The following is a 20478-nucleotide window of genomic DNA, read 5'->3' as shown; positions in this document are numbered from 1 at the left end:
GCGATCGCCTGCCTCGGTAGCGCAGTAGGCAGCGCGTAAGTCTCATAATCTTAAGGTCGTGAGTTCGATCCTCACCCGGGGCATTTAATTTACTATCGTTCACAGCTAAGTCGACGGCTCTGGGGTTGCGAAGGAGCGAAACACTTAGTAGTTTGTTATCGACAAGGCTTCAACGACTCAGCGTGAAAATGTTTACTTCCCGTTATTACTAGTTGCAGTTCTTTTGTAAAATTTTCAAGAAAAAAAGTACTAGTAATAAAACTGAATTTCGTATGATATAACATGTAAAGTCACACAATGTATGACCTGCTATATAATGACAGGCAGCAGGTCTTTACTTGCGAAATAAGTAAATAAATATTACTACTTACAGCTTTGCTTTTCCTCCTACCGCTGCAACAACGAGGCCAAAAGCAATGGACTGTGACTTTTGCCATACGTGAGAAGATGCTCGCAAACAGGGAAAGTGCGTGACGGAATGCGAGTGGAGGGGGTATAAACCCGGAGAAGAATGTGCACGTCCGGTGTGGTCTAGTGGCTAGGATACCTGGCTTTCACCCAGGAGGCCCGGGTTCGATTCCCGGTACCGGAATGGAATTTTTTCGGAACAAATGACGACAAGTTTTGACCGTGCGAAATGCTGTTTCACGTCCTCCTCGCATTATAGCTACTGGTTGGTAAACGTCAGCTGACAACAGTCGAGAGAAACGGGCACGCAACGAAATTACTACGAGCAGCGGCATAGAGGGAGAAGAGACGCTGGTCCACTGTTGGATTGCTGCCATAGAAATGTTACATGGCAATACGCAGACCAATTCCCGCGAAGCAATGGGAGAATGTCTGCACCGAGGCCCGTTAGCTCAGTTGGTTAGAGCGTCGTGCTAATAACGCGAAGGTCGTGGGTTCGATCCCCCCACGGGCCACTACGATTTTACTATTTCAAAAAGGCAACGCCGATTTCCCCGCGGAAGTATGGTGACAAAGAAATCGTCACATTGTGTGGCAGCTGATAGGGGACCCGAACGCGACTTGTCGGGACGCGCTAAAACATTTCACTGGTCACAGCACGCTCAACACACAGTTTCTCGTCCGATCACCACAACTGCGCGACGTTGGGCGTTGTCAGTGCTTGGGCGGGTGACCGCCTGCGAATATAGGACACTGTCGACAGTTTCAATTCGTATTTCTCTTTCCTCTTCGGTTTCGGAGCTGCAGCGCAATTCGGTCAAGGGCACTGGCGCCACGTTTTGCCTCTCGGTATGCCAAGTCGCGCCGTGCGGCCACAGTGAAATGAAGGAGCGTGTTGTAAAATTTGCAACAAAGAAAAAAAAATGTACTAGTAATAAAACTGAATTTGTCCGACAGAACATGTAAAATCAGACAATACATGATAACAGGCAGCAGGTATTTACTTGAGGCATAAGTAATGTTGTGCCCGCCTCGCCATACCTCTCTCAGTCGTTTCGCGTGCTTGTCCTTTTGATATAGGCCGATTGGAGAGCGTCAGCTCTCGCGTCAGCTGAGCAAAGTCGAGACAAGTCGAGACTCAAGGGGAATCGACGCACACGCTATAGGGTGGCCTGCAGCGAGTAAGATGGGGAAAGAAACATTAATTTAAGGACGCGTGGCAAAAGTACTCATACGCAAAAGTAAAAGCCTGCTGCGGTGGCCGGGAATCGAACCCGGATCAACTGCTTGGAAGGCAACTATGCTGACCATTACACCACCACCGCACGGTTTCCTTCCACGCCTCGCGAGCCGCGCTGTGTCTGCTTCCCGCCTGTCGGCGGCGGCCGAAGGTGGTCGTAGCTGTAGGCGCGTTACGGGGTAGGCGAGCCCATCCAGGCAGCGTCTCTAGGCACATTTCGCGTCCTTTGGCAAGAGTCGTCGCGTGCGTACTCCGCAAGAGTACTCAGACGATCATTTTTAAGCAGTGCGGTGCAGGATTCAGCGTCTGTAGCATTCTCTCGAGAGGATGCGACGGCGCTGGACGGCAGTCCCACTTTCCCCACAGACGTCTGCCGCGGAAAGCACCAGGAAGCTGTGAACTAGCTGAGCATCGGTGGTTCAGTGGTAGAATGCTCGCCTGCCACGCGGGCGGCCCGGGTTCGATTCCCGGCCGATGCATCGTTTTGTTTTTTCTCCGATAGTGGTGCTGCGTGTCTTTCGCACTCGAACTGCGTGAGCCATGAGAATGAACCGCGGGATTCCGTGTGGAAAGAAGCAATCATGCAGCGCGCACGACTGCTCGTTTGGACTCTTGCGTGCTATTGTACATACTGGCGTCGGCCTAGCATCGCAAGTTGCCTGCCGCGCCGGGAATGCACGTGTAGCAACAGAAAAAATGAGCCACGGAGTGCAGACTCTGTACCACTGGTATTCGGTACTTAGCAAGATTCCAGAAGGTGTGGCGATCGCCTGCCTCGGTAGCGCAGTAGGCAGCGCGTAAGTCTCATAATCTTAAGGTCGTGAGTTCGATCCTCACCCGGGGCATTTAATTTACTATCGTTCACAGCTAAGTCGACGGCTCTGGGGTTGCGAAGGAGCGAAACACTTAGTAGTTTGTTATCGACAAGGCTTCAACGACTCAGCGTGAAAATGTTTACTTCCCGTTATTACTAGTTGCAGTTCTTTTGTAAAATTTTCAAGAAAAAAAGTACTAGTAATAAAACTGAATTTCGTATGATATAACATGTAAAGTCACACAATGTATGACCTGCTATATAATGACAGGCAGCAGGTCTTTACTTGCGAAATAAGTAAATAAATATTACTACTTACAGCTTTGCTTTTCCTCCTACCGCTGCAACAACGAGGCCAAAAGCAATGGACTGTGACTTTTGCCATACGTGAGAAGATGCTCGCAAACAGGGAAAGTGCGTGACGGAATGCGAGTGGAGGGGGTATAAACCCGGAGAAGAATGTGCACGTCCGGTGTGGTCTAGTGGCTAGGATACCTGGCTTTCACCCAGGAGGCCCGGGTTCGATTCCCGGTACCGGAATGGAATTTTTTCGGAACAAATGACGACAAGTTTTGACCGTGCGAAATGCTGTTTCACGTCCTCCTCGCATTATAGCTACTGGTTGGTAAACGTCAGCTGACAACAGTCGAGAGAAACGGGCACGCAACGAAATTACTACGAGCAGCGGCATAGAGGGAGAAGAGACGCTGGTCCACTGTTGGATTGCTGCCATAGAAATGTTACATGGCAATACGCAGACCAATTCCCGCGAAGCAATGGGAGAATGTCTGCACCGAGGCCCGTTAGCTCAGTTGGTTAGAGCGTCGTGCTAATAACGCGAAGGTCGTGGGTTCGATCCCCCCACGGGCCACTACGATTTTACTATTTCAAAAAGGCAACGCCGATTTCCCCGCGGAAGTATGGTGACAAAGAAATCGTCACATTGTGTGGCAGCTGATAGGGGACCCGAACGCGACTTGTCGGGACGCGCTAAAACATTTCACTGGTCACAGCACGCTCAACACACAGTTTCTCGTCCGATCACCACAACTGCGCGACGTTGGGCGTTGTCAGTGCTTGGGCGGGTGACCGCCTGCGAATATAGGACACTGTCGACAGTTTCAATTCGTATTTCTCTTTCCTCTTCGGTTTCGGAGCTGCAGCGCAATTCGGTCAAGGGCACTGGCGCCACGTTTTGCCTCTCGGTATGCCAAGTCGCGCCGTGCGGCCACAGTGAAATGAAGGAGCGTGTTGTAAAATTTGCAACAAAGAAAAAAAAATGTACTAGTAATAAAACTGAATTTGTCCGACAGAACATGTAAAATCAGACAATACATGATAACAGGCAGCAGGTATTTACTTGAGGCATAAGTAATGTTGTGCCCGCCTCGCCATACCTCTCTCAGTCGTTTCGCGTGCTTGTCCTTTTGATATAGGCCGATTGGAGAGCGTTAGCTCTCGCGTCAGCTGAGCAAAGTCGAGACAAGTCGAGACTCAAGGGGAATCGACGCACACGCTATAGGGTGGCCTGCAGCGAGTAAGATGGGGAAAGAAACATTAATTTAAGGACGCGTGGCAAAAGTACTCATACGCAAAAGTAAAAGCCTGCTGCGGTGGCCGGGAATCGAACCCGGATCAACTGCTTGGAAGGCAACTATGCTGACCATTACACCACCACCGCACGGTTTCCTTCCACGCCTCGCGAGCCGCGCTGTGTCTGCTTCCCGCCTGTCGGCGGCGGCCGAAGGTGGTCGTAGCTGTAGGCGCGTTACGGGGTAGGCGAGCCCATCCAGGCAGCGTCTCTAGGCACATTTCGCGTCCTTTGGCAAGAGTCGTCGCGTGCGTACTCCGCAAGAGTACTCAGACGATCATTTTTAAGCAGTGCGGTGCAGGATTCAGCGTCTGTAGCATTCTCTCGAGAGGATGCGACGGCGCTGGACGGCAGTCCCACTTTCCCCACAGACGTCTGCCGCGGAAAGCACCAGGAAGCTGTGAACTAGCTGAGCATCGGTGGTTCAGTGGTAGAATGCTCGCCTGCCACGCGGGCGGCCCGGGTTCGATTCCCGGCCGATGCATCGTTTTGTTTTTTCTCCGATAGTGGTGCTGCGTGTCTTTCGCACTCGAACTGCGTGAGCCATGAGAATGAACCGCGGGATTCCGTGTGGAAAGAAGCAATCATGCAGCGCGCACGACTGCTCGTTTGGACTCTTGCGTGCTATTGTACATACTGGCGTCGGCCTAGCATCGCAAGTTGCCTGCCGCGCCGGGAATGCACGTGTAGCAACAGAAAAAATGAGCCACGGAGTGCAGACTCTGTACCACTGGTATTCGGTACTTAGCAAGATTCCAGAAGGTGTGGCGATCGCCTGCCTCGGTAGCGCAGTAGGCAGCGCGTAAGTCTCATAATCTTAAGGTCGTGAGTTCGATCCTCACCCGGGGCATTTAATTTACTATCGTTCACAGCTAAGTCGACGGCTCTGGGGTTGCGAAGGAGCGAAACACTTAGTAGTTTGTTATCGACAAGGCTTCAACGACTCAGCGTGAAAATGTTTACTTCCCGTTATTACTAGTTGCAGTTCTTTTGTAAAATTTTCAAGAAAAAAAGTACTAGTAATAAAACTGAATTTCGTATGATATAACATGTAAAGTCACACAATGTATGACCTGCTATATAATGACAGGCAGCAGGTCTTTACTTGCGAAATAAGTAAATAAATATTACTACTTACAGCTTTGCTTTTCCTCCTACCGCTGCAACAACGAGGCCAAAAGCAATGGACTGTGACTTTTGCCATACGTGAGAAGATGCTCGCAAACAGGGAAAGTGCGTGACGGAATGCGAGTGGAGGGGGTATAAACCCGGAGAAGAATGTGCACGTCCGGTGTGGTCTAGTGGCTAGGATACCTGGCTTTCACCCAGGAGGCCCGGGTTCGATTCCCGGTACCGGAATGGAATTTTTTCGGAACAAATGACGACAAGTTTTGACCGTGCGAAATGCTGTTTCACGTCCTCCTCGCATTATAGCTACTGGTTGGTAAACGTCAGCTGACAACAGTCGAGAGAAACGGGCACGCAACGAAATTACTACGAGCAGCGGCATAGAGGGAGAAGAGACGCTGGTCCACTGTTGGATTGCTGCCATAGAAATGTTACATGGCAATACGCAGACCAATTCCCGCGAAGCAATGGGAGAATGTCTGCACCGAGGCCCGTTAGCTCAGTTGGTTAGAGCGTCGTGCTAATAACGCGAAGGTCGTGGGTTCGATCCCCCCACGGGCCACTACGATTTTACTATTTCAAAAAGGCAACGCCGATTTCCCCGCGGAAGTATGGTGACAAAGAAATCGTCACATTGTGTGGCAGCTGATAGGGGACCCGAACGCGACTTGTCGGGACGCGCTAAAACATTTCACTGGTCACAGCACGCTCAACACACAGTTTCTCGTCCGATCACCACAACTGCGCGACGTTGGGCGTTGTCAGTGCTTGGGCGGGTGACCGCCTGCGAATATAGGACACTGTCGACAGTTTCAATTCGTATTTCTCTTTCCTCTTCGGTTTCGGAGCTGCAGCGCAATTCGGTCAAGGGCACTGGCGCCACGTTTTGCCTCTCGGTATGCCAAGTCGCGCCGTGCGGCCACAGTGAAATGAAGGAGCGTGTTGTAAAATTTGCAACAAAGAAAAAAAAATGTACTAGTAATAAAACTGAATTTGTCCGACAGAACATGTAAAATCAGACAATACATGATAACAGGCAGCAGGTATTTACTTGAGGCATAAGTAATGTTGTGCCCGCCTCGCCATACCTCTCTCAGTCGTTTCGCGTGCTTGTCCTTTTGATATAGGCCGATTGGAGAGCGTCAGCTCTCGCGTCAGCTGAGCAAAGTCGAGACAAGTCGAGACTCAAGGGGAATCGACGCACACGCTATAGGGTGGCCTGCAGCGAGTAAGATGGGGAAAGAAACATTAATTTAAGGACGCGTGGCAAAAGTACTCATACGCAAAAGTAAAAGCCTGCTGCGGTGGCCGGGAATCGAACCCGGATCAACTGCTTGGAAGGCAACTATGCTGACCATTACACCACCACCGCACGGTTTCCTTCCACGCCTCGCGAGCCGCGCTGTGTCTGCTTCCCGCCTGTCGGCGGCGGCCGAAGGTGGTCGTAGCTGTAGGCGCGTTACGGGGTAGGCGAGCCCATCCAGGCAGCGTCTCTAGGCACATTTCGCGTCCTTTGGCAAGAGTCGTCGCGTGCGTACTCCGCAAGAGTACTCAGACGATCATTTTTAAGCAGTGCGGTGCAGGATTCAGCGTCTGTAGCATTCTCTCGAGAGGATGCGACGGCGCTGGACGGCAGTCCCACTTTCCCCACAGACGTCTGCCGCGGAAAGCACCAGGAAGCTGTGAACTAGCTGAGCATCGGTGGTTCAGTGGTAGAATGCTCGCCTGCCACGCGGGCGGCCCGGGTTCGATTCCCGGCCGATGCATCGTTTTGTTTTTTCTCCGATAGTGGTGCTGCGTGTCTTTCGCACTCGAACTGCGTGAGCCATGAGAATGAACCGCGGGATTCCGTGTGGAAAGAAGCAATCATGCAGCGCGCACGACTGCTCGTTTGGACTCTTGCGTGCTATTGTACATACTGGCGTCGGCCTAGCATCGCAAGTTGCCTGCCGCGCCGGGAATGCACGTGTAGCAACAGAAAAAATGAGCCACGGAGTGCAGACTCTGTACCACTGGTATTCGGTACTTAGCAAGATTCCAGAAGGTGTGGCGATCGCCTGCCTCGGTAGCGCAGTAGGCAGCGCGTAAGTCTCATAATCTTAAGGTCGTGAGTTCGATCCTCACCCGGGGCATTTAATTTACTATCGTTCACAGCTAAGTCGACGGCTCTGGGGTTGCGAAGGAGCGAAACACTTAGTAGTTTGTTATCGACAAGGCTTCAACGACTCAGCGTGAAAATGTTTACTTCCCGTTATTACTAGTTGCAGTTCTTTTGTAAAATTTTCAAGAAAAAAAGTACTAGTAATAAAACTGAATTTCGTATGATATAACATGTAAAGTCACACAATGTATGACCTGCTATATAATGACAGGCAGCAGGTCTTTACTTGCGAAATAAGTAAATAAATATTACTACTTACAGCTTTGCTTTTCCTCCTACCGCTGCAACAACGAGGCCAAAAGCAATGGACTGTGACTTTTGCCATACGTGAGAAGATGCTCGCAAACAGGGAAAGTGCGTGACGGAATGCGAGTGGAGGGGGTATAAACCCGGAGAAGAATGTGCACGTCCGGTGTGGTCTAGTGGCTAGGATACCTGGCTTTCACCCAGGAGGCCCGGGTTCGATTCCCGGTACCGGAATGGAATTTTTTCGGAACAAATGACGACAAGTTTTGACCGTGCGAAATGCTGTTTCACGTCCTCCTCGCATTATAGCTACTGGTTGGTAAACGTCAGCTGACAACAGTCGAGAGAAACGGGCACGCAACGAAATTACTACGAGCAGCGGCATAGAGGGAGAAGAGACGCTGGTCCACTGTTGGATTGCTGCCATAGAAATGTTACATGGCAATACGCAGACCAATTCCCGCGAAGCAATGGGAGAATGTCTGCACCGAGGCCCGTTAGCTCAGTTGGTTAGAGCGTCGTGCTAATAACGCGAAGGTCGTGGGTTCGATCCCCCCACGGGCCACTACGATTTTACTATTTCAAAAAGGCAACGCCGATTTCCCCGCGGAAGTATGGTGACAAAGAAATCGTCACATTGTGTGGCAGCTGATAGGGGACCCGAACGCGACTTGTCGGGACGCGCTAAAACATTTCACTGGTCACAGCACGCTCAACACACAGTTTCTCGTCCGATCACCACAACTGCGCGACGTTGGGCGTTGTCAGTGCTTGGGCGGGTGACCGCCTGCGAATATAGGACACTGTCGACAGTTTCAATTCGTATTTCTCTTTCCTCTTCGGTTTCGGAGCTGCAGCGCAATTCGGTCAAGGGCACTGGCGCCACGTTTTGCCTCTCGGTATGCCAAGTCGCGCCGTGCGGCCACAGTGAAATGAAGGAGCGTGTTGTAAAATTTGCAACAAAGAAAAAAAAATGTACTAGTAATAAAACTGAATTTGTCCGACAGAACATGTAAAATCAGACAATACATGATAACAGGCAGCAGGTATTTACTTGAGGCATAAGTAATGTTGTGCCCGCCTCGCCATACCTCTCTCAGTCGTTTCGCGTGCTTGTCCTTTTGATATAGGCCGATTGGAGAGCGTTAGCTCTCGCGTCAGCTGAGCAAAGTCGAGACAAGTCGAGACTCAAGGGGAATCGACGCACACGCTATAGGGTGGCCTGCAGCGAGTAAGATGGGGAAAGAAACATTAATTTAAGGACGCGTGGCAAAAGTACTCATACGCAAAAGTAAAAGCCTGCTGCGGTGGCCGGGAATCGAACCCGGATCAACTGCTTGGAAGGCAACTATGCTGACCATTACACCACCACCGCACGGTTTCCTTCCACGCCTCGCGAGCCGCGCTGTGTCTGCTTCCCGCCTGTCGGCGGCGGCCGAAGGTGGTCGTAGCTGTAGGCGCGTTACGGGGTAGGCGAGCCCATCCAGGCAGCGTCTCTAGGCACATTTCGCGTCCTTTGGCAAGAGTCGTCGCGTGCGTACTCCGCAAGAGTACTCAGACGATCATTTTTAAGCAGTGCGGTGCAGGATTCAGCGTCTGTAGCATTCTCTCGAGAGGATGCGACGGCGCTGGACGGCAGTCCCACTTTCCCCACAGACGTCTGCCGCGGAAAGCACCAGGAAGCTGTGAACTAGCTGAGCATCGGTGGTTCAGTGGTAGAATGCTCGCCTGCCACGCGGGCGGCCCGGGTTCGATTCCCGGCCGATGCATCGTTTTGTTTTTTCTCCGATAGTGGTGCTGCGTGTCTTTCGCACTCGAACTGCGTGAGCCATGAGAATGAACCGCGGGATTCCGTGTGGAAAGAAGCAATCATGCAGCGCGCACGACTGCTCGTTTGGACTCTTGCGTGCTATTGTACATACTGGCGTCGGCCTAGCATCGCAAGTTGCCTGCCGCGCCGGGAATGCACGTGTAGCAACAGAAAAAATGAGCCACGGAGTGCAGACTCTGTACCACTGGTATTCGGTACTTAGCAAGATTCCAGAAGGTGTGGCGATCGCCTGCCTCGGTAGCGCAGTAGGCAGCGCGTAAGTCTCATAATCTTAAGGTCGTGAGTTCGATCCTCACCCGGGGCATTTAATTTACTATCGTTCACAGCTAAGTCGACGGCTCTGGGGTTGCGAAGGAGCGAAACACTTAGTAGTTTGTTATCGACAAGGCTTCAACGACTCAGCGTGAAAATGTTTACTTCCCGTTATTACTAGTTGCAGTTCTTTTGTAAAATTTTCAAGAAAAAAAGTACTAGTAATAAAACTGAATTTCGTATGATATAACATGTAAAGTCACACAATGTATGACCTGCTATATAATGACAGGCAGCAGGTCTTTACTTGCGAAATAAGTAAATAAATATTACTACTTACAGCTTTGCTTTTCCTCCTACCGCTGCAACAACGAGGCCAAAAGCAATGGACTGTGACTTTTGCCATACGTGAGAAGATGCTCGCAAACAGGGAAAGTGCGTGACGGAATGCGAGTGGAGGGGGTATAAACCCGGAGAAGAATGTGCACGTCCGGTGTGGTCTAGTGGCTAGGATACCTGGCTTTCACCCAGGAGGCCCGGGTTCGATTCCCGGTACCGGAATGGAATTTTTTCGGAACAAATGACGACAAGTTTTGACCGTGCGAAATGCTGTTTCACGTCCTCCTCGCATTATAGCTACTGGTTGGTAAACGTCAGCTGACAACAGTCGAGAGAAACGGGCACGCAACGAAATTACTACGAGCAGCGGCATAGAGGGAGAAGAGACGCTGGTCCACTGTTGGATTGCTGCCATAGAAATGTTACATGGCAATACGCAGACCAATTCCCGCGAAGCAATGGGAGAATGTCTGCACCGAGGCCCGTTAGCTCAGTTGGTTAGAGCGTCGTGCTAATAACGCGAAGGTCGTGGGTTCGATCCCCCCACGGGCCACTACGATTTTACTATTTCAAAAAGGCAACGCCGATTTCCCCGCGGAAGTATGGTGACAAAGAAATCGTCACATTGTGTGGCAGCTGATAGGGGACCCGAACGCGACTTGTCGGGACGCGCTAAAACATTTCACTGGTCACAGCACGCTCAACACACAGTTTCTCGTCCGATCACCACAACTGCGCGACGTTGGGCGTTGTCAGTGCTTGGGCGGGTGACCGCCTGCGAATATAGGACACTGTCGACAGTTTCAATTCGTATTTCTCTTTCCTCTTCGGTTTCGGAGCTGCAGCGCAATTCGGTCAAGGGCACTGGCGCCACGTTTTGCCTCTCGGTATGCCAAGTCGCGCCGTGCGGCCACAGTGAAATGAAGGAGCGTGTTGTAAAATTTGCAACAAAGAAAAAAAAATGTACTAGTAATAAAACTGAATTTGTCCGACAGAACATGTAAAATCAGACAATACATGATAACAGGCAGCAGGTATTTACTTGAGGCATAAGTAATGTTGTGCCCGCCTCGCCATACCTCTCTCAGTCGTTTCGCGTGCTCGTCCTTTTGATATAGGCCGATTGGAGAGCGTCAGCTCTCGCGTCAGCTGAGCAAAGTCGAGACAAGTCGAGACTCAAGGGGAATCGACGCACACGCTATAGGGTGGCCTGCAGCGAGTAAGATGGGGAAAGAAACATTAATTTAAGGACGCGTGGCAAAAGTACTCATACGCAAAAGTAAAAGCCTGCTGCGGTGGCCGGGAATCGAACCCGGATCAACTGCTTGGAAGGCAACTATGCTGACCATTACACCACCACCGCACGGTTTCCTTCCACGCCTCGCGAGCCGCGCTGTGTCTGCTTCCCGCCTGTCGGCGGCGGCCGAAGGTGGTCGTAGCTGTAGGCGCGTTACGGGGTAGGCGAGCCCATCCAGGCAGCGTCTCTAGGCACATTTCGCGTCCTTTGGCAAGAGTCGTCGCGTGCGTACTCCGCAAGAGTACTCAGACGATCATTTTTAAGCAGTGCGGTGCAGGATTCAGCGTCTGTAGCATTCTCTCGAGAGGATGCGACGGCGCTGGACGGCAGTCCCACTTTCCCCACAGACGTCTGCCGCGGAAAGCACCAGGAAGCTGTGAACTAGCTGAGCATCGGTGGTTCAGTGGTAGAATGCTCGCCTGCCACGCGGGCGGCCCGGGTTCGATTCCCGGCCGATGCATCGTTTTGTTTTTTCTCCGATAGTGGTGCTGCGTGTCTTTCGCACTCGAACTGCGTGAGCCATGAGAATGAACCGCGGGATTCCGTGTGGAAAGAAGCAATCATGCAGCGCGCACGACTGCTCGTTTGGACTCTTGCGTGCTATTGTACATACTGGCGTCGGCCTAGCATCGCAAGTTGCCTGCCGCGCCGGGAATGCACGTGTAGCAACAGAAAAAATGAGCCACGGAGTGCAGACTCTGTACCACTGGTATTCGGTACTTAGCAAGATTCCAGAAGGTGTGGCGATCGCCTGCCTCGGTAGCGCAGTAGGCAGCGCGTAAGTCTCATAATCTTAAGGTCGTGAGTTCGATCCTCACCCGGGGCATTTAATTTACTATCGTTCACAGCTAAGTCGACGGCTCTGGGGTTGCGAAGGAGCGAAACACTTAGTAGTTTGTTATCGACAAGGCTTCAACGACTCAGCGTGAAAATGTTTACTTCCCGTTATTACTAGTTGCAGTTCTTTTGTAAAATTTTCAAGAAAAAAAGTACTAGTAATAAAACTGAATTTCGTATGATATAACATGTAAAGTCACACAATGTATGACCTGCTATATAATGACAGGCAGCAGGTCTTTACTTGCGAAATAAGTAAATAAATATTACTACTTACAGCTTTGCTTTTCCTCCTACCGCTGCAACAACGAGGCCAAAAGCAATGGACTGTGACTTTTGCCATACGTGAGAAGATGCTCGCAAACAGGGAAAGTGCGTGACGGAATGCGAGTGGAGGGGGTATAAACCCGGAGAAGAATGTGCACGTCCGGTGTGGTCTAGTGGCTAGGATACCTGGCTTTCACCCAGGAGGCCCGGGTTCGATTCCCGGTACCGGAATGGAATTTTTTCGGAACAAATGACGACAAGTTTTGACCGTGCGAAATGCTGTTTCACGTCCTCCTCGCATTATAGCTACTGGTTGGTAAACGTCAGCTGACAACAGTCGAGAGAAACGGGCACGCAACGAAATTACTACGAGCAGCGGCATAGAGGGAGAAGAGACGCTGGTCCACTGTTGGATTGCTGCCATAGAAATGTTACATGGCAATACGCAGACCAATTCCCGCGAAGCAATGGGAGAATGTCTGCACCGAGGCCCGTTAGCTCAGTTGGTTAGAGCGTCGTGCTAATAACGCGAAGGTCGTGGGTTCGATCCCCCCACGGGCCACTACGATTTTACTATTTCAAAAAGGCAACGCCGATTTCCCCGCGGAAGTATGGTGACAAAGAAATCGTCACATTGTGTGGCAGCTGATAGGGGACCCGAACGCGACTTGTCGGGACGCGCTAAAACATTTCACTGGTCACAGCACGCTCAACACACAGTTTCTCGTCCGATCACCACAACTGCGCGACGTTGGGCGTTGTCAGTGCTTGGGCGGGTGACCGCCTGCGAATATAGGACACTGTCGACAGTTTCAATTCGTATTTCTCTTTCCTCTTCGGTTTCGGAGCTGCAGCGCAATTCGGTCAAGGGCACTGGCGCCACGTTTTGCCTCTCGGTATGCCAAGTCGCGCCGTGCGGCCACAGTGAAATGAAGGAGCGTGTTGTAAAATTTGCAACAAAGAAAAAAAAATGTACTAGTAATAAAACTGAATTTGTCCGACAGAACATGTAAAATCAGACAATACATGATAACAGGCAGCAGGTATTTACTTGAGGCATAAGTAATGTTGTGCCCGCCTCGCCATACCTCTCTCAGTCGTTTCGCGTGCTCGTCCTTTTGATATAGGCCGATTGGAGAGCGTCAGCTCTCGCGTCAGCTGAGCAAAGTCGAGACAAGTCGAGACTCAAGGGGAATCGACGCACACGCTATAGGGTGGCCTGCAGCGAGTAAGATGGGGAAAGAAACATTAATTTAAGGACGCGTGGCAAAAGTACTCATACGCAAAAGTAAAAGCCTGCTGCGGTGGCCGGGAATCGAACCCGGATCAACTGCTTGGAAGGCAACTATGCTGACCATTACACCACCACCGCACGGTTTCCTTCCACGCCTCGCGAGCCGCGCTGTGTCTGCTTCCCGCCTGTCGGCGGCGGCCGAAGGTGGTCGTAGCTGTAGGCGCGTTACGGGGTAGGCGAGCCCATCCAGGCAGCGTCTCTAGGCACATTTCGCGTCCTTTGGCAAGAGTCGTCGCGTGCGTACTCCGCAAGAGTACTCAGACGATCATTTTTAAGCAGTGCGGTGCAGGATTCAGCGTCTGTAGCATTCTCTCGAGAGGATGCGACGGCGCTGGACGGCAGTCCCACTTTCCCCACAGACGTCTGCCGCGGAAAGCACCAGGAAGCTGTGAACTAGCTGAGCATCGGTGGTTCAGTGGTAGAATGCTCGCCTGCCACGCGGGCGGCCCGGGTTCGATTCCCGGCCGATGCATCGTTTTGTTTTTTCTCCGATAGTGGTGCTGCGTGTCTTTCGCACTCGAACTGCGTGAGCCATGAGAATGAACCGCGGGATTCCGTGTGGAAAGAAGCAATCATGCAGCGCGCACGACTGCTCGTTTGGACTCTTGCGTGCTATTGTACATACTGGCGTCGGCCTAGCATCGCAAGTTGCCTGCCGCGCCGGGAATGCACGTGTAGCAACAGAAAAAATGAGCCACGGAGTGCAGACTCTGTACCACTGGTATTCGGTACTTAGCAAGATTCCAGAAGGTGTGGCGATCGCCTGCCTCGGTAGCGCAGTAGGCAGCGCGTAAGTCTCATAATCTTAAGGTCGTGAGTTCGATCCTCACCCGGGGCATTTAATTTACTATCGTTCACAGCTAAGTCGACGGCTCTGGGGTTGCGAAGGAGCGAAACACTTAGTAGTTTGTTATCGACAAGGCTTCAACGACTCAGCGTGAAAATGTTTACTTCCCGTTATTACTAGTTGCAGTTCTTTTGTAAAATTTTCAAGAAAAAAAGTACTAGTAATAAAACTGAATTTCGTATGATATAACATGTAAAGTCACACAATGTATGACCTGCTATATAATGACAGGCAGCAGGTCTTTACTTGCGAAATAAGTAAATAAATATTACTACTTACAGCTTTGCTTTTCCTCCTACCGCTGCAACAACGAGGCCAAAAGCAATGGACTGTGACTTTTGCCATACGTGAGAAGATGCTCGCAAACAGGGAAAGTGCGTGACGGAATGCGAGTGGAGGGGGTATAAACCCGGAGAAAAATGTGCACGTCCGGTGTGGTCTAGTGGCTAGGATACCTGGCTTTCACCCAGGAGGCCCGGGTTCGATTCCCGGTACCGGAATGGAATTTTTTCGGAACAAATGACGACAAGTTTTGACCGTGCGAAATGCTGTTTCACGTCCTCCTCGCATTATAGCTACTGGTTGGTAAACGTCAGCTGACAACAGTCGAGAGAAACGGGCACGCAACGAAATTACTACGAGCAGCGGCATAGAGGGAGAAGAGACGCTGGTCCACTGTTGGATTGCTGCCATAGAAATGTTACATGGCAATACGCAGACCAATTCCCGCGAAGCAATGGGAGAATGTCTGCACCGAGGCCCGTTAGCTCAGTTGGTTAGAGCGTCGTGCTAATAACGCGAAGGTCGTGGGTTCGATCCCCCCACGGGCCACTACGATTTTACTATTTCAAAAAGGCAACGCCGATTTCCCCGCGGAAGTATGGTGACAAAGAAATCGTCACATTGTGTGGCAGCTGATAGGGGACCCGAACGCGACTTGTCGGGACGCGCTAAAACATTTCACTGGTCACAGCACGCTCAACACACAGTTTCTCGTCCGATCACCACAACTGCGCGACGTTGGGCGTTGTCAGTGCTTGGGCGGGTGACCGCCTGCGAATATAGGACACTGTCGACAGTTTCAATTCGTATTTCTCTTTCCTCTTCGGTTTCGGAGCTGCAGCGCTATTCGGTCAAGGGCACTGGCGCCACGTTTTGCCTCTCGGTATGCCAAGTCGCGCCGTGCGGCCACAGTGAAATGAAGGAGCGTGTTGTAAAATTTGCAACAAAGAAAAAAAAATGTACTAGTAATAAAACTGAATTTGTCCGACAGAACATGTAAAATCAGACAATACATGATAACAGGCAGCAGGTATTTACTTGAGGCATAAGTAATGTTGTGCCCGCCTCGCCATACCTCTCTCAGTCGTTTCGCGTGCTTGTCCTTTTGATATAGGCCGATTGGAGAGCGTCAGCTCTCGCGTCAGCTGAGCAAAGTCGAGACAAGTCGAGACTCAAGGGGAATCGACGCACATGCTATAGGGTGGCCTGCAGCGAGTAAGATGGGGAAAGAAACATTAATTTAAGGACGCGTGGCAAAAGTACTCATACGCAAAAGTAAAAGCCTGCTGCGGTGGCCGGGAATCGAACCCGGATCAACTGCTTGGAAGGCAACTATGCTGACCATTACACCACCACCGCACGGTTTCCTTCCACGCCTCGCGAGCCGCGCTGTGTCTGCTTCCCGCCTGTCGGCGGCGGCCGAAGGTGGTCGTAGCTGTAGGCGCGTTACGGGGTAGGCGAGCCCATCCAGGCAGCGTCTCTAGGCACATTTCGCGTCCTTTGGCAAGAGTCGTCGCGTGCGTACTCCGCAAGAGTACTCAGACGATCATTTTTAAGCAGTGCGGTGCAGGATTCAGCGTCTGTAGCATTCTCTCGAGAGGATGCGACGGCGCTGGACGGCAGTCCCACTTTCCCCACAGACGTCTGCCGCGGAAAGCACCAGGAAGCTGTGAACTAGCTGAGCATCGGTGGTTCAGTGGTAGAATGCTCGCCTGCCACGCGGGCGGCCCGGGTTCGATTCCCGGCCGATGCATCGTTTTGTTTTTTCTCCGATAGTGGTGCTGCGTGTCTTTCGCACTCGAACTGCGTGAGCCATGAGAATGAACCGCGGGATTCCGTGTGGAAAGAAGCAATCATGCAGCGCGCACGACTGCTCGTTTGGACTCTTGCGTGCTATTGTACATACTGGCGTCGGCCTAGCATCGCAAGTTGCCTGCCGCGCCGGGAATGCACGTGTAGCAACAGAAAAAATGAGCCACGGAGTGCAGACTCTGTACCACTGGTATTCGGTACTTAGCAAGATTCCAGAAGGTGTGGCGATCGCCTGCCTCGGTAGCGCAGTAGGCAGCGCGTAAGTCTCATAATCTTAAGGTCGTGAGTTCGATCCTCACCCGGGGCATTTAATTTACTATCGTTCACAGCTAAGTCGACGGCTCTGGGGTTGCGAAGGAGCGAAACACTTAGTAGTTTGTTATCGACAAGGCTTCAACGACTCAGCGTGAAAATGTTTACTTCCCGTTATTACTAGTTGCAGTTCTTTTGTAAAATTTTCAAGAAAAAAAGTACTAGTAATAAAACTGAATTTCGTATGATATAACATGTAAAGTCACACAATGTATGACCTGCTATATAATGACAGGCAGCAGGTCTTTACTTGCGAAATAAGTAAATAAATATTACTACTTACAGCTTTGCTTTTCCTCCTACCGCTGCAACAACGAGGCCAAAAGCAATGGACTGTGACTTTTGCCATACGTGAGAAGATGCTCGCAAACAGGGAAAGTGCGTGACGGAATGCGAGTGGAGGGGGTATAAACCCGGAGAAGAATGTGCACGTCCGGTGTGGTCTAGTGGCTAGGATACCTGGCTTTCACCCAGGAGGCCCGGGTTCGATTCCCGGTACCGGAATGGAATTTTTTCGGAACAAATGACGACAAGTTTTGACCGTGCGAAATGCTGTTTCACGTCCTCCTCGCATTATAGCTACTGGTTGGTAAACGTCAGCTGACAACAGTCGAGAGAAACGGGCACGCAACGAAATTACTACGAGCAGCGGCATAGAGGGAGAAGAGACGCTGGTCCACTGTTGGATTGCTGCCATAGAAATGTTACATGGCAATACGCAGACCAATTCCCGCGAAGCAATGGGAGAATGTCTGCACCGAGGCCCGTTAGCTCAGTTGGTTAGAGCGTCGTGCTAATAACGCGAAGGTCGTGGGTTCGATCCCCCCACGGGCCACTACGATTTTACTATTTCAAAAAGGCAACGCCGATTTCCCCGCGGAAGTATGGTGACAAAGGAATCGTCACATTGTGTGGCAGCTGATAGGGGACCCGAACGCGACTTGTCGGGACGCGCTAAAACATTTCACTGGTCACAGCACGCTCAACACACAGTTTCTCGTCCGATCACCACAACTGCGCGACGTTGGGCGTTGTCAGTGCTTGGGCGGGTGACCGCCTGCGAATATAGGACACTGTCGACAGTTTCAATTCGTATTTCTCTTTCCTCTTCGGTTTCGGAGCTGCAGCGCTATTCGGTCAAGGGCACTGGCGCCACGTTTTGCCTCTCGGTATGCCAAGTCGCGCCGTGCGGCCACAGTGAAATGAAGGAGCGTGTTGTAAAATTTGCAACAAAGAAAAAAAAATGTACTAGTAATAAAACTGAATTTGTCCGACAGAACATGTAAAATCAGACAATACATGATAACAGGCAGCAGGTATTTACTTGAGGCATAAGTAATGTTGTGCCCGCCTCGCCATACCTCTCTCAGTCGTTTCGCGTGCTTGTCCTTTTGATATAGGCCGATTGGAGAGCGTCAGCTCTCGCGTCAGCTGAGCAAAGTCGAGACAAGTCGAGACTCAAGGGGAATCGACGCACACGCTATAGGGTGGCCTGCAGCGAGTAAGATGGGGAAAGAAACATTAATTTAAGGACGCGTGGCAAAAGTACTCATACGCAAAAGTAAAAGCCTGCTGCGGTGGCCGGGAATCGAACCCGGATCAACTGCTTGGAAGGCAACTATGCTGACCATTACACCACCACCGCACGGTTTCCTTCCACGCCTCGCGAGCCGCGCTGTGTCTGCTTCCCGCCTGTCGGCGGCGGCCGAAGGTGGTCGTAGCTGTAGGCGCGTTACGGGGTAGGCGAGCCCATCCAGGCAGCGTCTCTAGGCACATTTCGCGTCCTTTGGCAAGAGTCGTCGCGTGCGTACTCCGCAAGAGTACTCAGACGATCATTTTTAAGCAGTGCGGTGCAGGATTCAGCGTCTGTAGCATTCTCTCGAGAGGATGCGACGGCGCTGGACGGCAGTCCCACTTTCCCCACAGACGTCTGCCGCGGAAAGCACCAGGAAGCTGTGAACTAGCTCAGCATCGGTGGTTCAGTGGTAGAATGCTCGCCTGCCACGCGGGCGGCCCGGGTTCGATTCCCGGCCGATGCATCGTTTTGTTTTTTCTCCGATAGTGGTGCTGCGTGTCTTTCGCACTCGAACTGCGTGAGCCATGAGAATGAACCGCGGGATTCCGTGTGGAAAGAAGCAATCATGCAGCGCGCACGACTGCTCGTTTGGACTCTTGCGTGCTATTGTACATACTGGCGTCGGCCTAGCATCGCAAGTTGCCTGCCGCGCCGGGAATGCACGTGTAGCAACAGAAAAAATGAGCCACGGAGTGCAGACTCTGTACCACTGGTATTCGGTACTTAGCAAGATTCCAGAAGGTGTGGCGATCGCCTGCCTCGGTAGCGCAGTAGGCAGCGCGTAAGTCTCATAATCTTAAGGTCGTGAGTTCGATCCTCACCCGGGGCATTTAATTTACTATCGTTCACAGCTAAGTCGACGGCTCTGGGGTTGCGAAGGAGCGAAACACTTAGTAGTTTGTTATCGACAAGGCTTCAACGACTCAGCGTGAAAATGTTTACTTCCCGTTATTACTAGTTGCAGTTCTTTTGTAAAATTTTCAAGAAAAAAAGTACTAGTAATAAAACTGAATTTCGTATGATATAACATGTAAAGTCACACAATGTATGACCTGCTATATAATGACAGGCAGCAGGTCTTTACTTGCGAAATAAGTAAATAAATATTACTACTTACAGCTTTGCTTTTCCTCCTACCGCTGCAACAACGAGGCCAAAAGCAATGGACTGTGACTTTTGCCATACGTGAGAAGATGCTCGCAAACAGGGAAAGTGCGTGACGGAATGCGAGTGGAGGGGGTATAAACCCGGAGAAGAATGTGCACGTCCGGTGTGGTCTAGTGGCTAGGATACCTGGCTTTCACCCAGGAGGCCCGGGTTCGATTCCCGGTACCGGAATGGAATTTTTTCGGAACAAATGACGACAAGTTTTGACCGTGCGAAATGCTGTTTCACGTCCTCCTCGCATTATAGCTACTGGTTGGTAAACGTCAGCTGACAACAGTCGAGAGAAACGGGCACGCAACGAAATTACTACGAGCAGCGGCATAGAGGGAGAAGAGACGCTGGTCCACTGTTGGATTGCTGCCATAGAAATGTTACATGGCAATACGCAGACCAATTCCCGCGAAGCAATGGGAGAATGTCTGCACCGAGGCCCGTTAGCTCAGTTGGTTAGAGCGTCGTGCTAATAACGCGAAGGTCGTGGGTTCGATCCCCCCACGGGCCACTACGATTTTACTATTTCAAAAAGGCAACGCCGATTTCCCCGCGGAAGTATGGTGACAAAGGAATCGTCACATTGTGTGGCAGCTGATAGGGGACCCGAACGCGACTTGTCGGGACGCGCTAAAACATTTCACTGGTCACAGCACGCTCAACACACAGTTTCTCGTCCGATCACCACAACTGCGCGACGTTGGGCGTTGTCAGTGCTTGGGCGGGTGACCGCCTGCGAATATAGGACACTGTCGACAGTTTCAATTCGTATTTCTCTTTCCTCTT

At 51.2% G+C, this 20478-nt stretch overlaps 43 non-coding genes across 43 annotated transcripts; 35 read left to right on the top strand and 8 right to left on the bottom strand.

Moving 5' to 3' along the window:
* The first annotated feature begins 10 nt into the window (after window positions 1-10).
* Trnam-cau (transfer RNA methionine (anticodon CAU)) lies at window positions 11-83 on the top strand. The gene has a single exon. It is a non-coding gene; the product is annotated as a tRNA-Met (tRNA).
* Window positions 84-520: 437 nt separating this feature from the next.
* Window positions 521-592, top strand: Trnae-uuc (transfer RNA glutamic acid (anticodon UUC)). The gene has a single exon. It is a non-coding gene; the product is annotated as a tRNA-Glu (tRNA).
* Window positions 593-849: 257 nt separating this feature from the next.
* Trnai-aau (transfer RNA isoleucine (anticodon AAU)) lies at window positions 850-923 on the top strand. The gene has a single exon. It is a non-coding gene; the product is annotated as a tRNA-Ile (tRNA).
* Window positions 924-1661: 738 nt separating this feature from the next.
* On the bottom strand, window positions 1662-1733 carry Trnag-ucc (transfer RNA glycine (anticodon UCC)). The gene has a single exon. It is a non-coding gene; the product is annotated as a tRNA-Gly (tRNA).
* A 323-nt stretch (window positions 1734-2056) lies between these two features.
* On the top strand, window positions 2057-2127 carry Trnag-gcc (transfer RNA glycine (anticodon GCC)). Its single transcript has one exon. It is a non-coding gene; the product is annotated as a tRNA-Gly (tRNA).
* Window positions 2128-2420: 293 nt separating this feature from the next.
* Trnam-cau (transfer RNA methionine (anticodon CAU)) lies at window positions 2421-2493 on the top strand. Its single transcript has one exon. It is a non-coding gene; the product is annotated as a tRNA-Met (tRNA).
* A 437-nt stretch (window positions 2494-2930) lies between these two features.
* Window positions 2931-3002, top strand: Trnae-uuc (transfer RNA glutamic acid (anticodon UUC)). The gene has a single exon. It is a non-coding gene; the product is annotated as a tRNA-Glu (tRNA).
* A 257-nt stretch (window positions 3003-3259) lies between these two features.
* On the top strand, window positions 3260-3333 carry Trnai-aau (transfer RNA isoleucine (anticodon AAU)). The gene has a single exon. It is a non-coding gene; the product is annotated as a tRNA-Ile (tRNA).
* A 738-nt stretch (window positions 3334-4071) lies between these two features.
* Window positions 4072-4143, bottom strand: Trnag-ucc (transfer RNA glycine (anticodon UCC)). The gene has a single exon. It is a non-coding gene; the product is annotated as a tRNA-Gly (tRNA).
* Window positions 4144-4466: 323 nt separating this feature from the next.
* Trnag-gcc (transfer RNA glycine (anticodon GCC)) lies at window positions 4467-4537 on the top strand. The gene has a single exon. It is a non-coding gene; the product is annotated as a tRNA-Gly (tRNA).
* Window positions 4538-4830: 293 nt separating this feature from the next.
* Window positions 4831-4903, top strand: Trnam-cau (transfer RNA methionine (anticodon CAU)). The gene has a single exon. It is a non-coding gene; the product is annotated as a tRNA-Met (tRNA).
* Window positions 4904-5340: 437 nt separating this feature from the next.
* Trnae-uuc (transfer RNA glutamic acid (anticodon UUC)) lies at window positions 5341-5412 on the top strand. Its single transcript has one exon. It is a non-coding gene; the product is annotated as a tRNA-Glu (tRNA).
* A 257-nt stretch (window positions 5413-5669) lies between these two features.
* On the top strand, window positions 5670-5743 carry Trnai-aau (transfer RNA isoleucine (anticodon AAU)). The gene has a single exon. It is a non-coding gene; the product is annotated as a tRNA-Ile (tRNA).
* Window positions 5744-6481: 738 nt separating this feature from the next.
* On the bottom strand, window positions 6482-6553 carry Trnag-ucc (transfer RNA glycine (anticodon UCC)). Its single transcript has one exon. It is a non-coding gene; the product is annotated as a tRNA-Gly (tRNA).
* A 323-nt stretch (window positions 6554-6876) lies between these two features.
* Trnag-gcc (transfer RNA glycine (anticodon GCC)) lies at window positions 6877-6947 on the top strand. Its single transcript has one exon. It is a non-coding gene; the product is annotated as a tRNA-Gly (tRNA).
* Window positions 6948-7240: 293 nt separating this feature from the next.
* Trnam-cau (transfer RNA methionine (anticodon CAU)) lies at window positions 7241-7313 on the top strand. The gene has a single exon. It is a non-coding gene; the product is annotated as a tRNA-Met (tRNA).
* A 437-nt stretch (window positions 7314-7750) lies between these two features.
* Trnae-uuc (transfer RNA glutamic acid (anticodon UUC)) lies at window positions 7751-7822 on the top strand. Its single transcript has one exon. It is a non-coding gene; the product is annotated as a tRNA-Glu (tRNA).
* Window positions 7823-8079: 257 nt separating this feature from the next.
* On the top strand, window positions 8080-8153 carry Trnai-aau (transfer RNA isoleucine (anticodon AAU)). Its single transcript has one exon. It is a non-coding gene; the product is annotated as a tRNA-Ile (tRNA).
* Window positions 8154-8891: 738 nt separating this feature from the next.
* On the bottom strand, window positions 8892-8963 carry Trnag-ucc (transfer RNA glycine (anticodon UCC)). Its single transcript has one exon. It is a non-coding gene; the product is annotated as a tRNA-Gly (tRNA).
* A 323-nt stretch (window positions 8964-9286) lies between these two features.
* Trnag-gcc (transfer RNA glycine (anticodon GCC)) lies at window positions 9287-9357 on the top strand. Its single transcript has one exon. It is a non-coding gene; the product is annotated as a tRNA-Gly (tRNA).
* A 293-nt stretch (window positions 9358-9650) lies between these two features.
* Window positions 9651-9723, top strand: Trnam-cau (transfer RNA methionine (anticodon CAU)). The gene has a single exon. It is a non-coding gene; the product is annotated as a tRNA-Met (tRNA).
* A 437-nt stretch (window positions 9724-10160) lies between these two features.
* Trnae-uuc (transfer RNA glutamic acid (anticodon UUC)) lies at window positions 10161-10232 on the top strand. Its single transcript has one exon. It is a non-coding gene; the product is annotated as a tRNA-Glu (tRNA).
* Window positions 10233-10489: 257 nt separating this feature from the next.
* On the top strand, window positions 10490-10563 carry Trnai-aau (transfer RNA isoleucine (anticodon AAU)). Its single transcript has one exon. It is a non-coding gene; the product is annotated as a tRNA-Ile (tRNA).
* Window positions 10564-11301: 738 nt separating this feature from the next.
* On the bottom strand, window positions 11302-11373 carry Trnag-ucc (transfer RNA glycine (anticodon UCC)). The gene has a single exon. It is a non-coding gene; the product is annotated as a tRNA-Gly (tRNA).
* A 323-nt stretch (window positions 11374-11696) lies between these two features.
* Trnag-gcc (transfer RNA glycine (anticodon GCC)) lies at window positions 11697-11767 on the top strand. The gene has a single exon. It is a non-coding gene; the product is annotated as a tRNA-Gly (tRNA).
* Window positions 11768-12060: 293 nt separating this feature from the next.
* On the top strand, window positions 12061-12133 carry Trnam-cau (transfer RNA methionine (anticodon CAU)). Its single transcript has one exon. It is a non-coding gene; the product is annotated as a tRNA-Met (tRNA).
* Window positions 12134-12570: 437 nt separating this feature from the next.
* Trnae-uuc (transfer RNA glutamic acid (anticodon UUC)) lies at window positions 12571-12642 on the top strand. Its single transcript has one exon. It is a non-coding gene; the product is annotated as a tRNA-Glu (tRNA).
* A 257-nt stretch (window positions 12643-12899) lies between these two features.
* Trnai-aau (transfer RNA isoleucine (anticodon AAU)) lies at window positions 12900-12973 on the top strand. The gene has a single exon. It is a non-coding gene; the product is annotated as a tRNA-Ile (tRNA).
* Window positions 12974-13711: 738 nt separating this feature from the next.
* Trnag-ucc (transfer RNA glycine (anticodon UCC)) lies at window positions 13712-13783 on the bottom strand. Its single transcript has one exon. It is a non-coding gene; the product is annotated as a tRNA-Gly (tRNA).
* A 323-nt stretch (window positions 13784-14106) lies between these two features.
* Trnag-gcc (transfer RNA glycine (anticodon GCC)) lies at window positions 14107-14177 on the top strand. The gene has a single exon. It is a non-coding gene; the product is annotated as a tRNA-Gly (tRNA).
* Window positions 14178-14470: 293 nt separating this feature from the next.
* Trnam-cau (transfer RNA methionine (anticodon CAU)) lies at window positions 14471-14543 on the top strand. The gene has a single exon. It is a non-coding gene; the product is annotated as a tRNA-Met (tRNA).
* A 437-nt stretch (window positions 14544-14980) lies between these two features.
* On the top strand, window positions 14981-15052 carry Trnae-uuc (transfer RNA glutamic acid (anticodon UUC)). Its single transcript has one exon. It is a non-coding gene; the product is annotated as a tRNA-Glu (tRNA).
* A 257-nt stretch (window positions 15053-15309) lies between these two features.
* On the top strand, window positions 15310-15383 carry Trnai-aau (transfer RNA isoleucine (anticodon AAU)). The gene has a single exon. It is a non-coding gene; the product is annotated as a tRNA-Ile (tRNA).
* Window positions 15384-16121: 738 nt separating this feature from the next.
* Window positions 16122-16193, bottom strand: Trnag-ucc (transfer RNA glycine (anticodon UCC)). The gene has a single exon. It is a non-coding gene; the product is annotated as a tRNA-Gly (tRNA).
* A 323-nt stretch (window positions 16194-16516) lies between these two features.
* Trnag-gcc (transfer RNA glycine (anticodon GCC)) lies at window positions 16517-16587 on the top strand. The gene has a single exon. It is a non-coding gene; the product is annotated as a tRNA-Gly (tRNA).
* Window positions 16588-16880: 293 nt separating this feature from the next.
* On the top strand, window positions 16881-16953 carry Trnam-cau (transfer RNA methionine (anticodon CAU)). Its single transcript has one exon. It is a non-coding gene; the product is annotated as a tRNA-Met (tRNA).
* A 437-nt stretch (window positions 16954-17390) lies between these two features.
* On the top strand, window positions 17391-17462 carry Trnae-uuc (transfer RNA glutamic acid (anticodon UUC)). Its single transcript has one exon. It is a non-coding gene; the product is annotated as a tRNA-Glu (tRNA).
* A 257-nt stretch (window positions 17463-17719) lies between these two features.
* Trnai-aau (transfer RNA isoleucine (anticodon AAU)) lies at window positions 17720-17793 on the top strand. Its single transcript has one exon. It is a non-coding gene; the product is annotated as a tRNA-Ile (tRNA).
* Window positions 17794-18531: 738 nt separating this feature from the next.
* On the bottom strand, window positions 18532-18603 carry Trnag-ucc (transfer RNA glycine (anticodon UCC)). The gene has a single exon. It is a non-coding gene; the product is annotated as a tRNA-Gly (tRNA).
* Window positions 18604-18926: 323 nt separating this feature from the next.
* Trnag-gcc (transfer RNA glycine (anticodon GCC)) lies at window positions 18927-18997 on the top strand. Its single transcript has one exon. It is a non-coding gene; the product is annotated as a tRNA-Gly (tRNA).
* Window positions 18998-19290: 293 nt separating this feature from the next.
* On the top strand, window positions 19291-19363 carry Trnam-cau (transfer RNA methionine (anticodon CAU)). Its single transcript has one exon. It is a non-coding gene; the product is annotated as a tRNA-Met (tRNA).
* Window positions 19364-19800: 437 nt separating this feature from the next.
* On the top strand, window positions 19801-19872 carry Trnae-uuc (transfer RNA glutamic acid (anticodon UUC)). Its single transcript has one exon. It is a non-coding gene; the product is annotated as a tRNA-Glu (tRNA).
* A 257-nt stretch (window positions 19873-20129) lies between these two features.
* On the top strand, window positions 20130-20203 carry Trnai-aau (transfer RNA isoleucine (anticodon AAU)). The gene has a single exon. It is a non-coding gene; the product is annotated as a tRNA-Ile (tRNA).
* The last annotated feature ends 275 nt before the right edge of the window (window positions 20204-20478 follow it).

Source organism: Schistocerca cancellata, unplaced genomic scaffold, assembly GCF_023864275.1.
Source record: "Schistocerca cancellata isolate TAMUIC-IGC-003103 unplaced genomic scaffold, iqSchCanc2.1 HiC_scaffold_318, whole genome shotgun sequence".
Classification (NCBI taxonomy): Eukaryota; Metazoa; Arthropoda; class Insecta; order Orthoptera; family Acrididae; genus Schistocerca; species Schistocerca cancellata.
The sequence above is the reverse complement of the archived record's forward strand: the minus strand, read 5'-3'. Positions and strand labels throughout refer to the sequence as shown.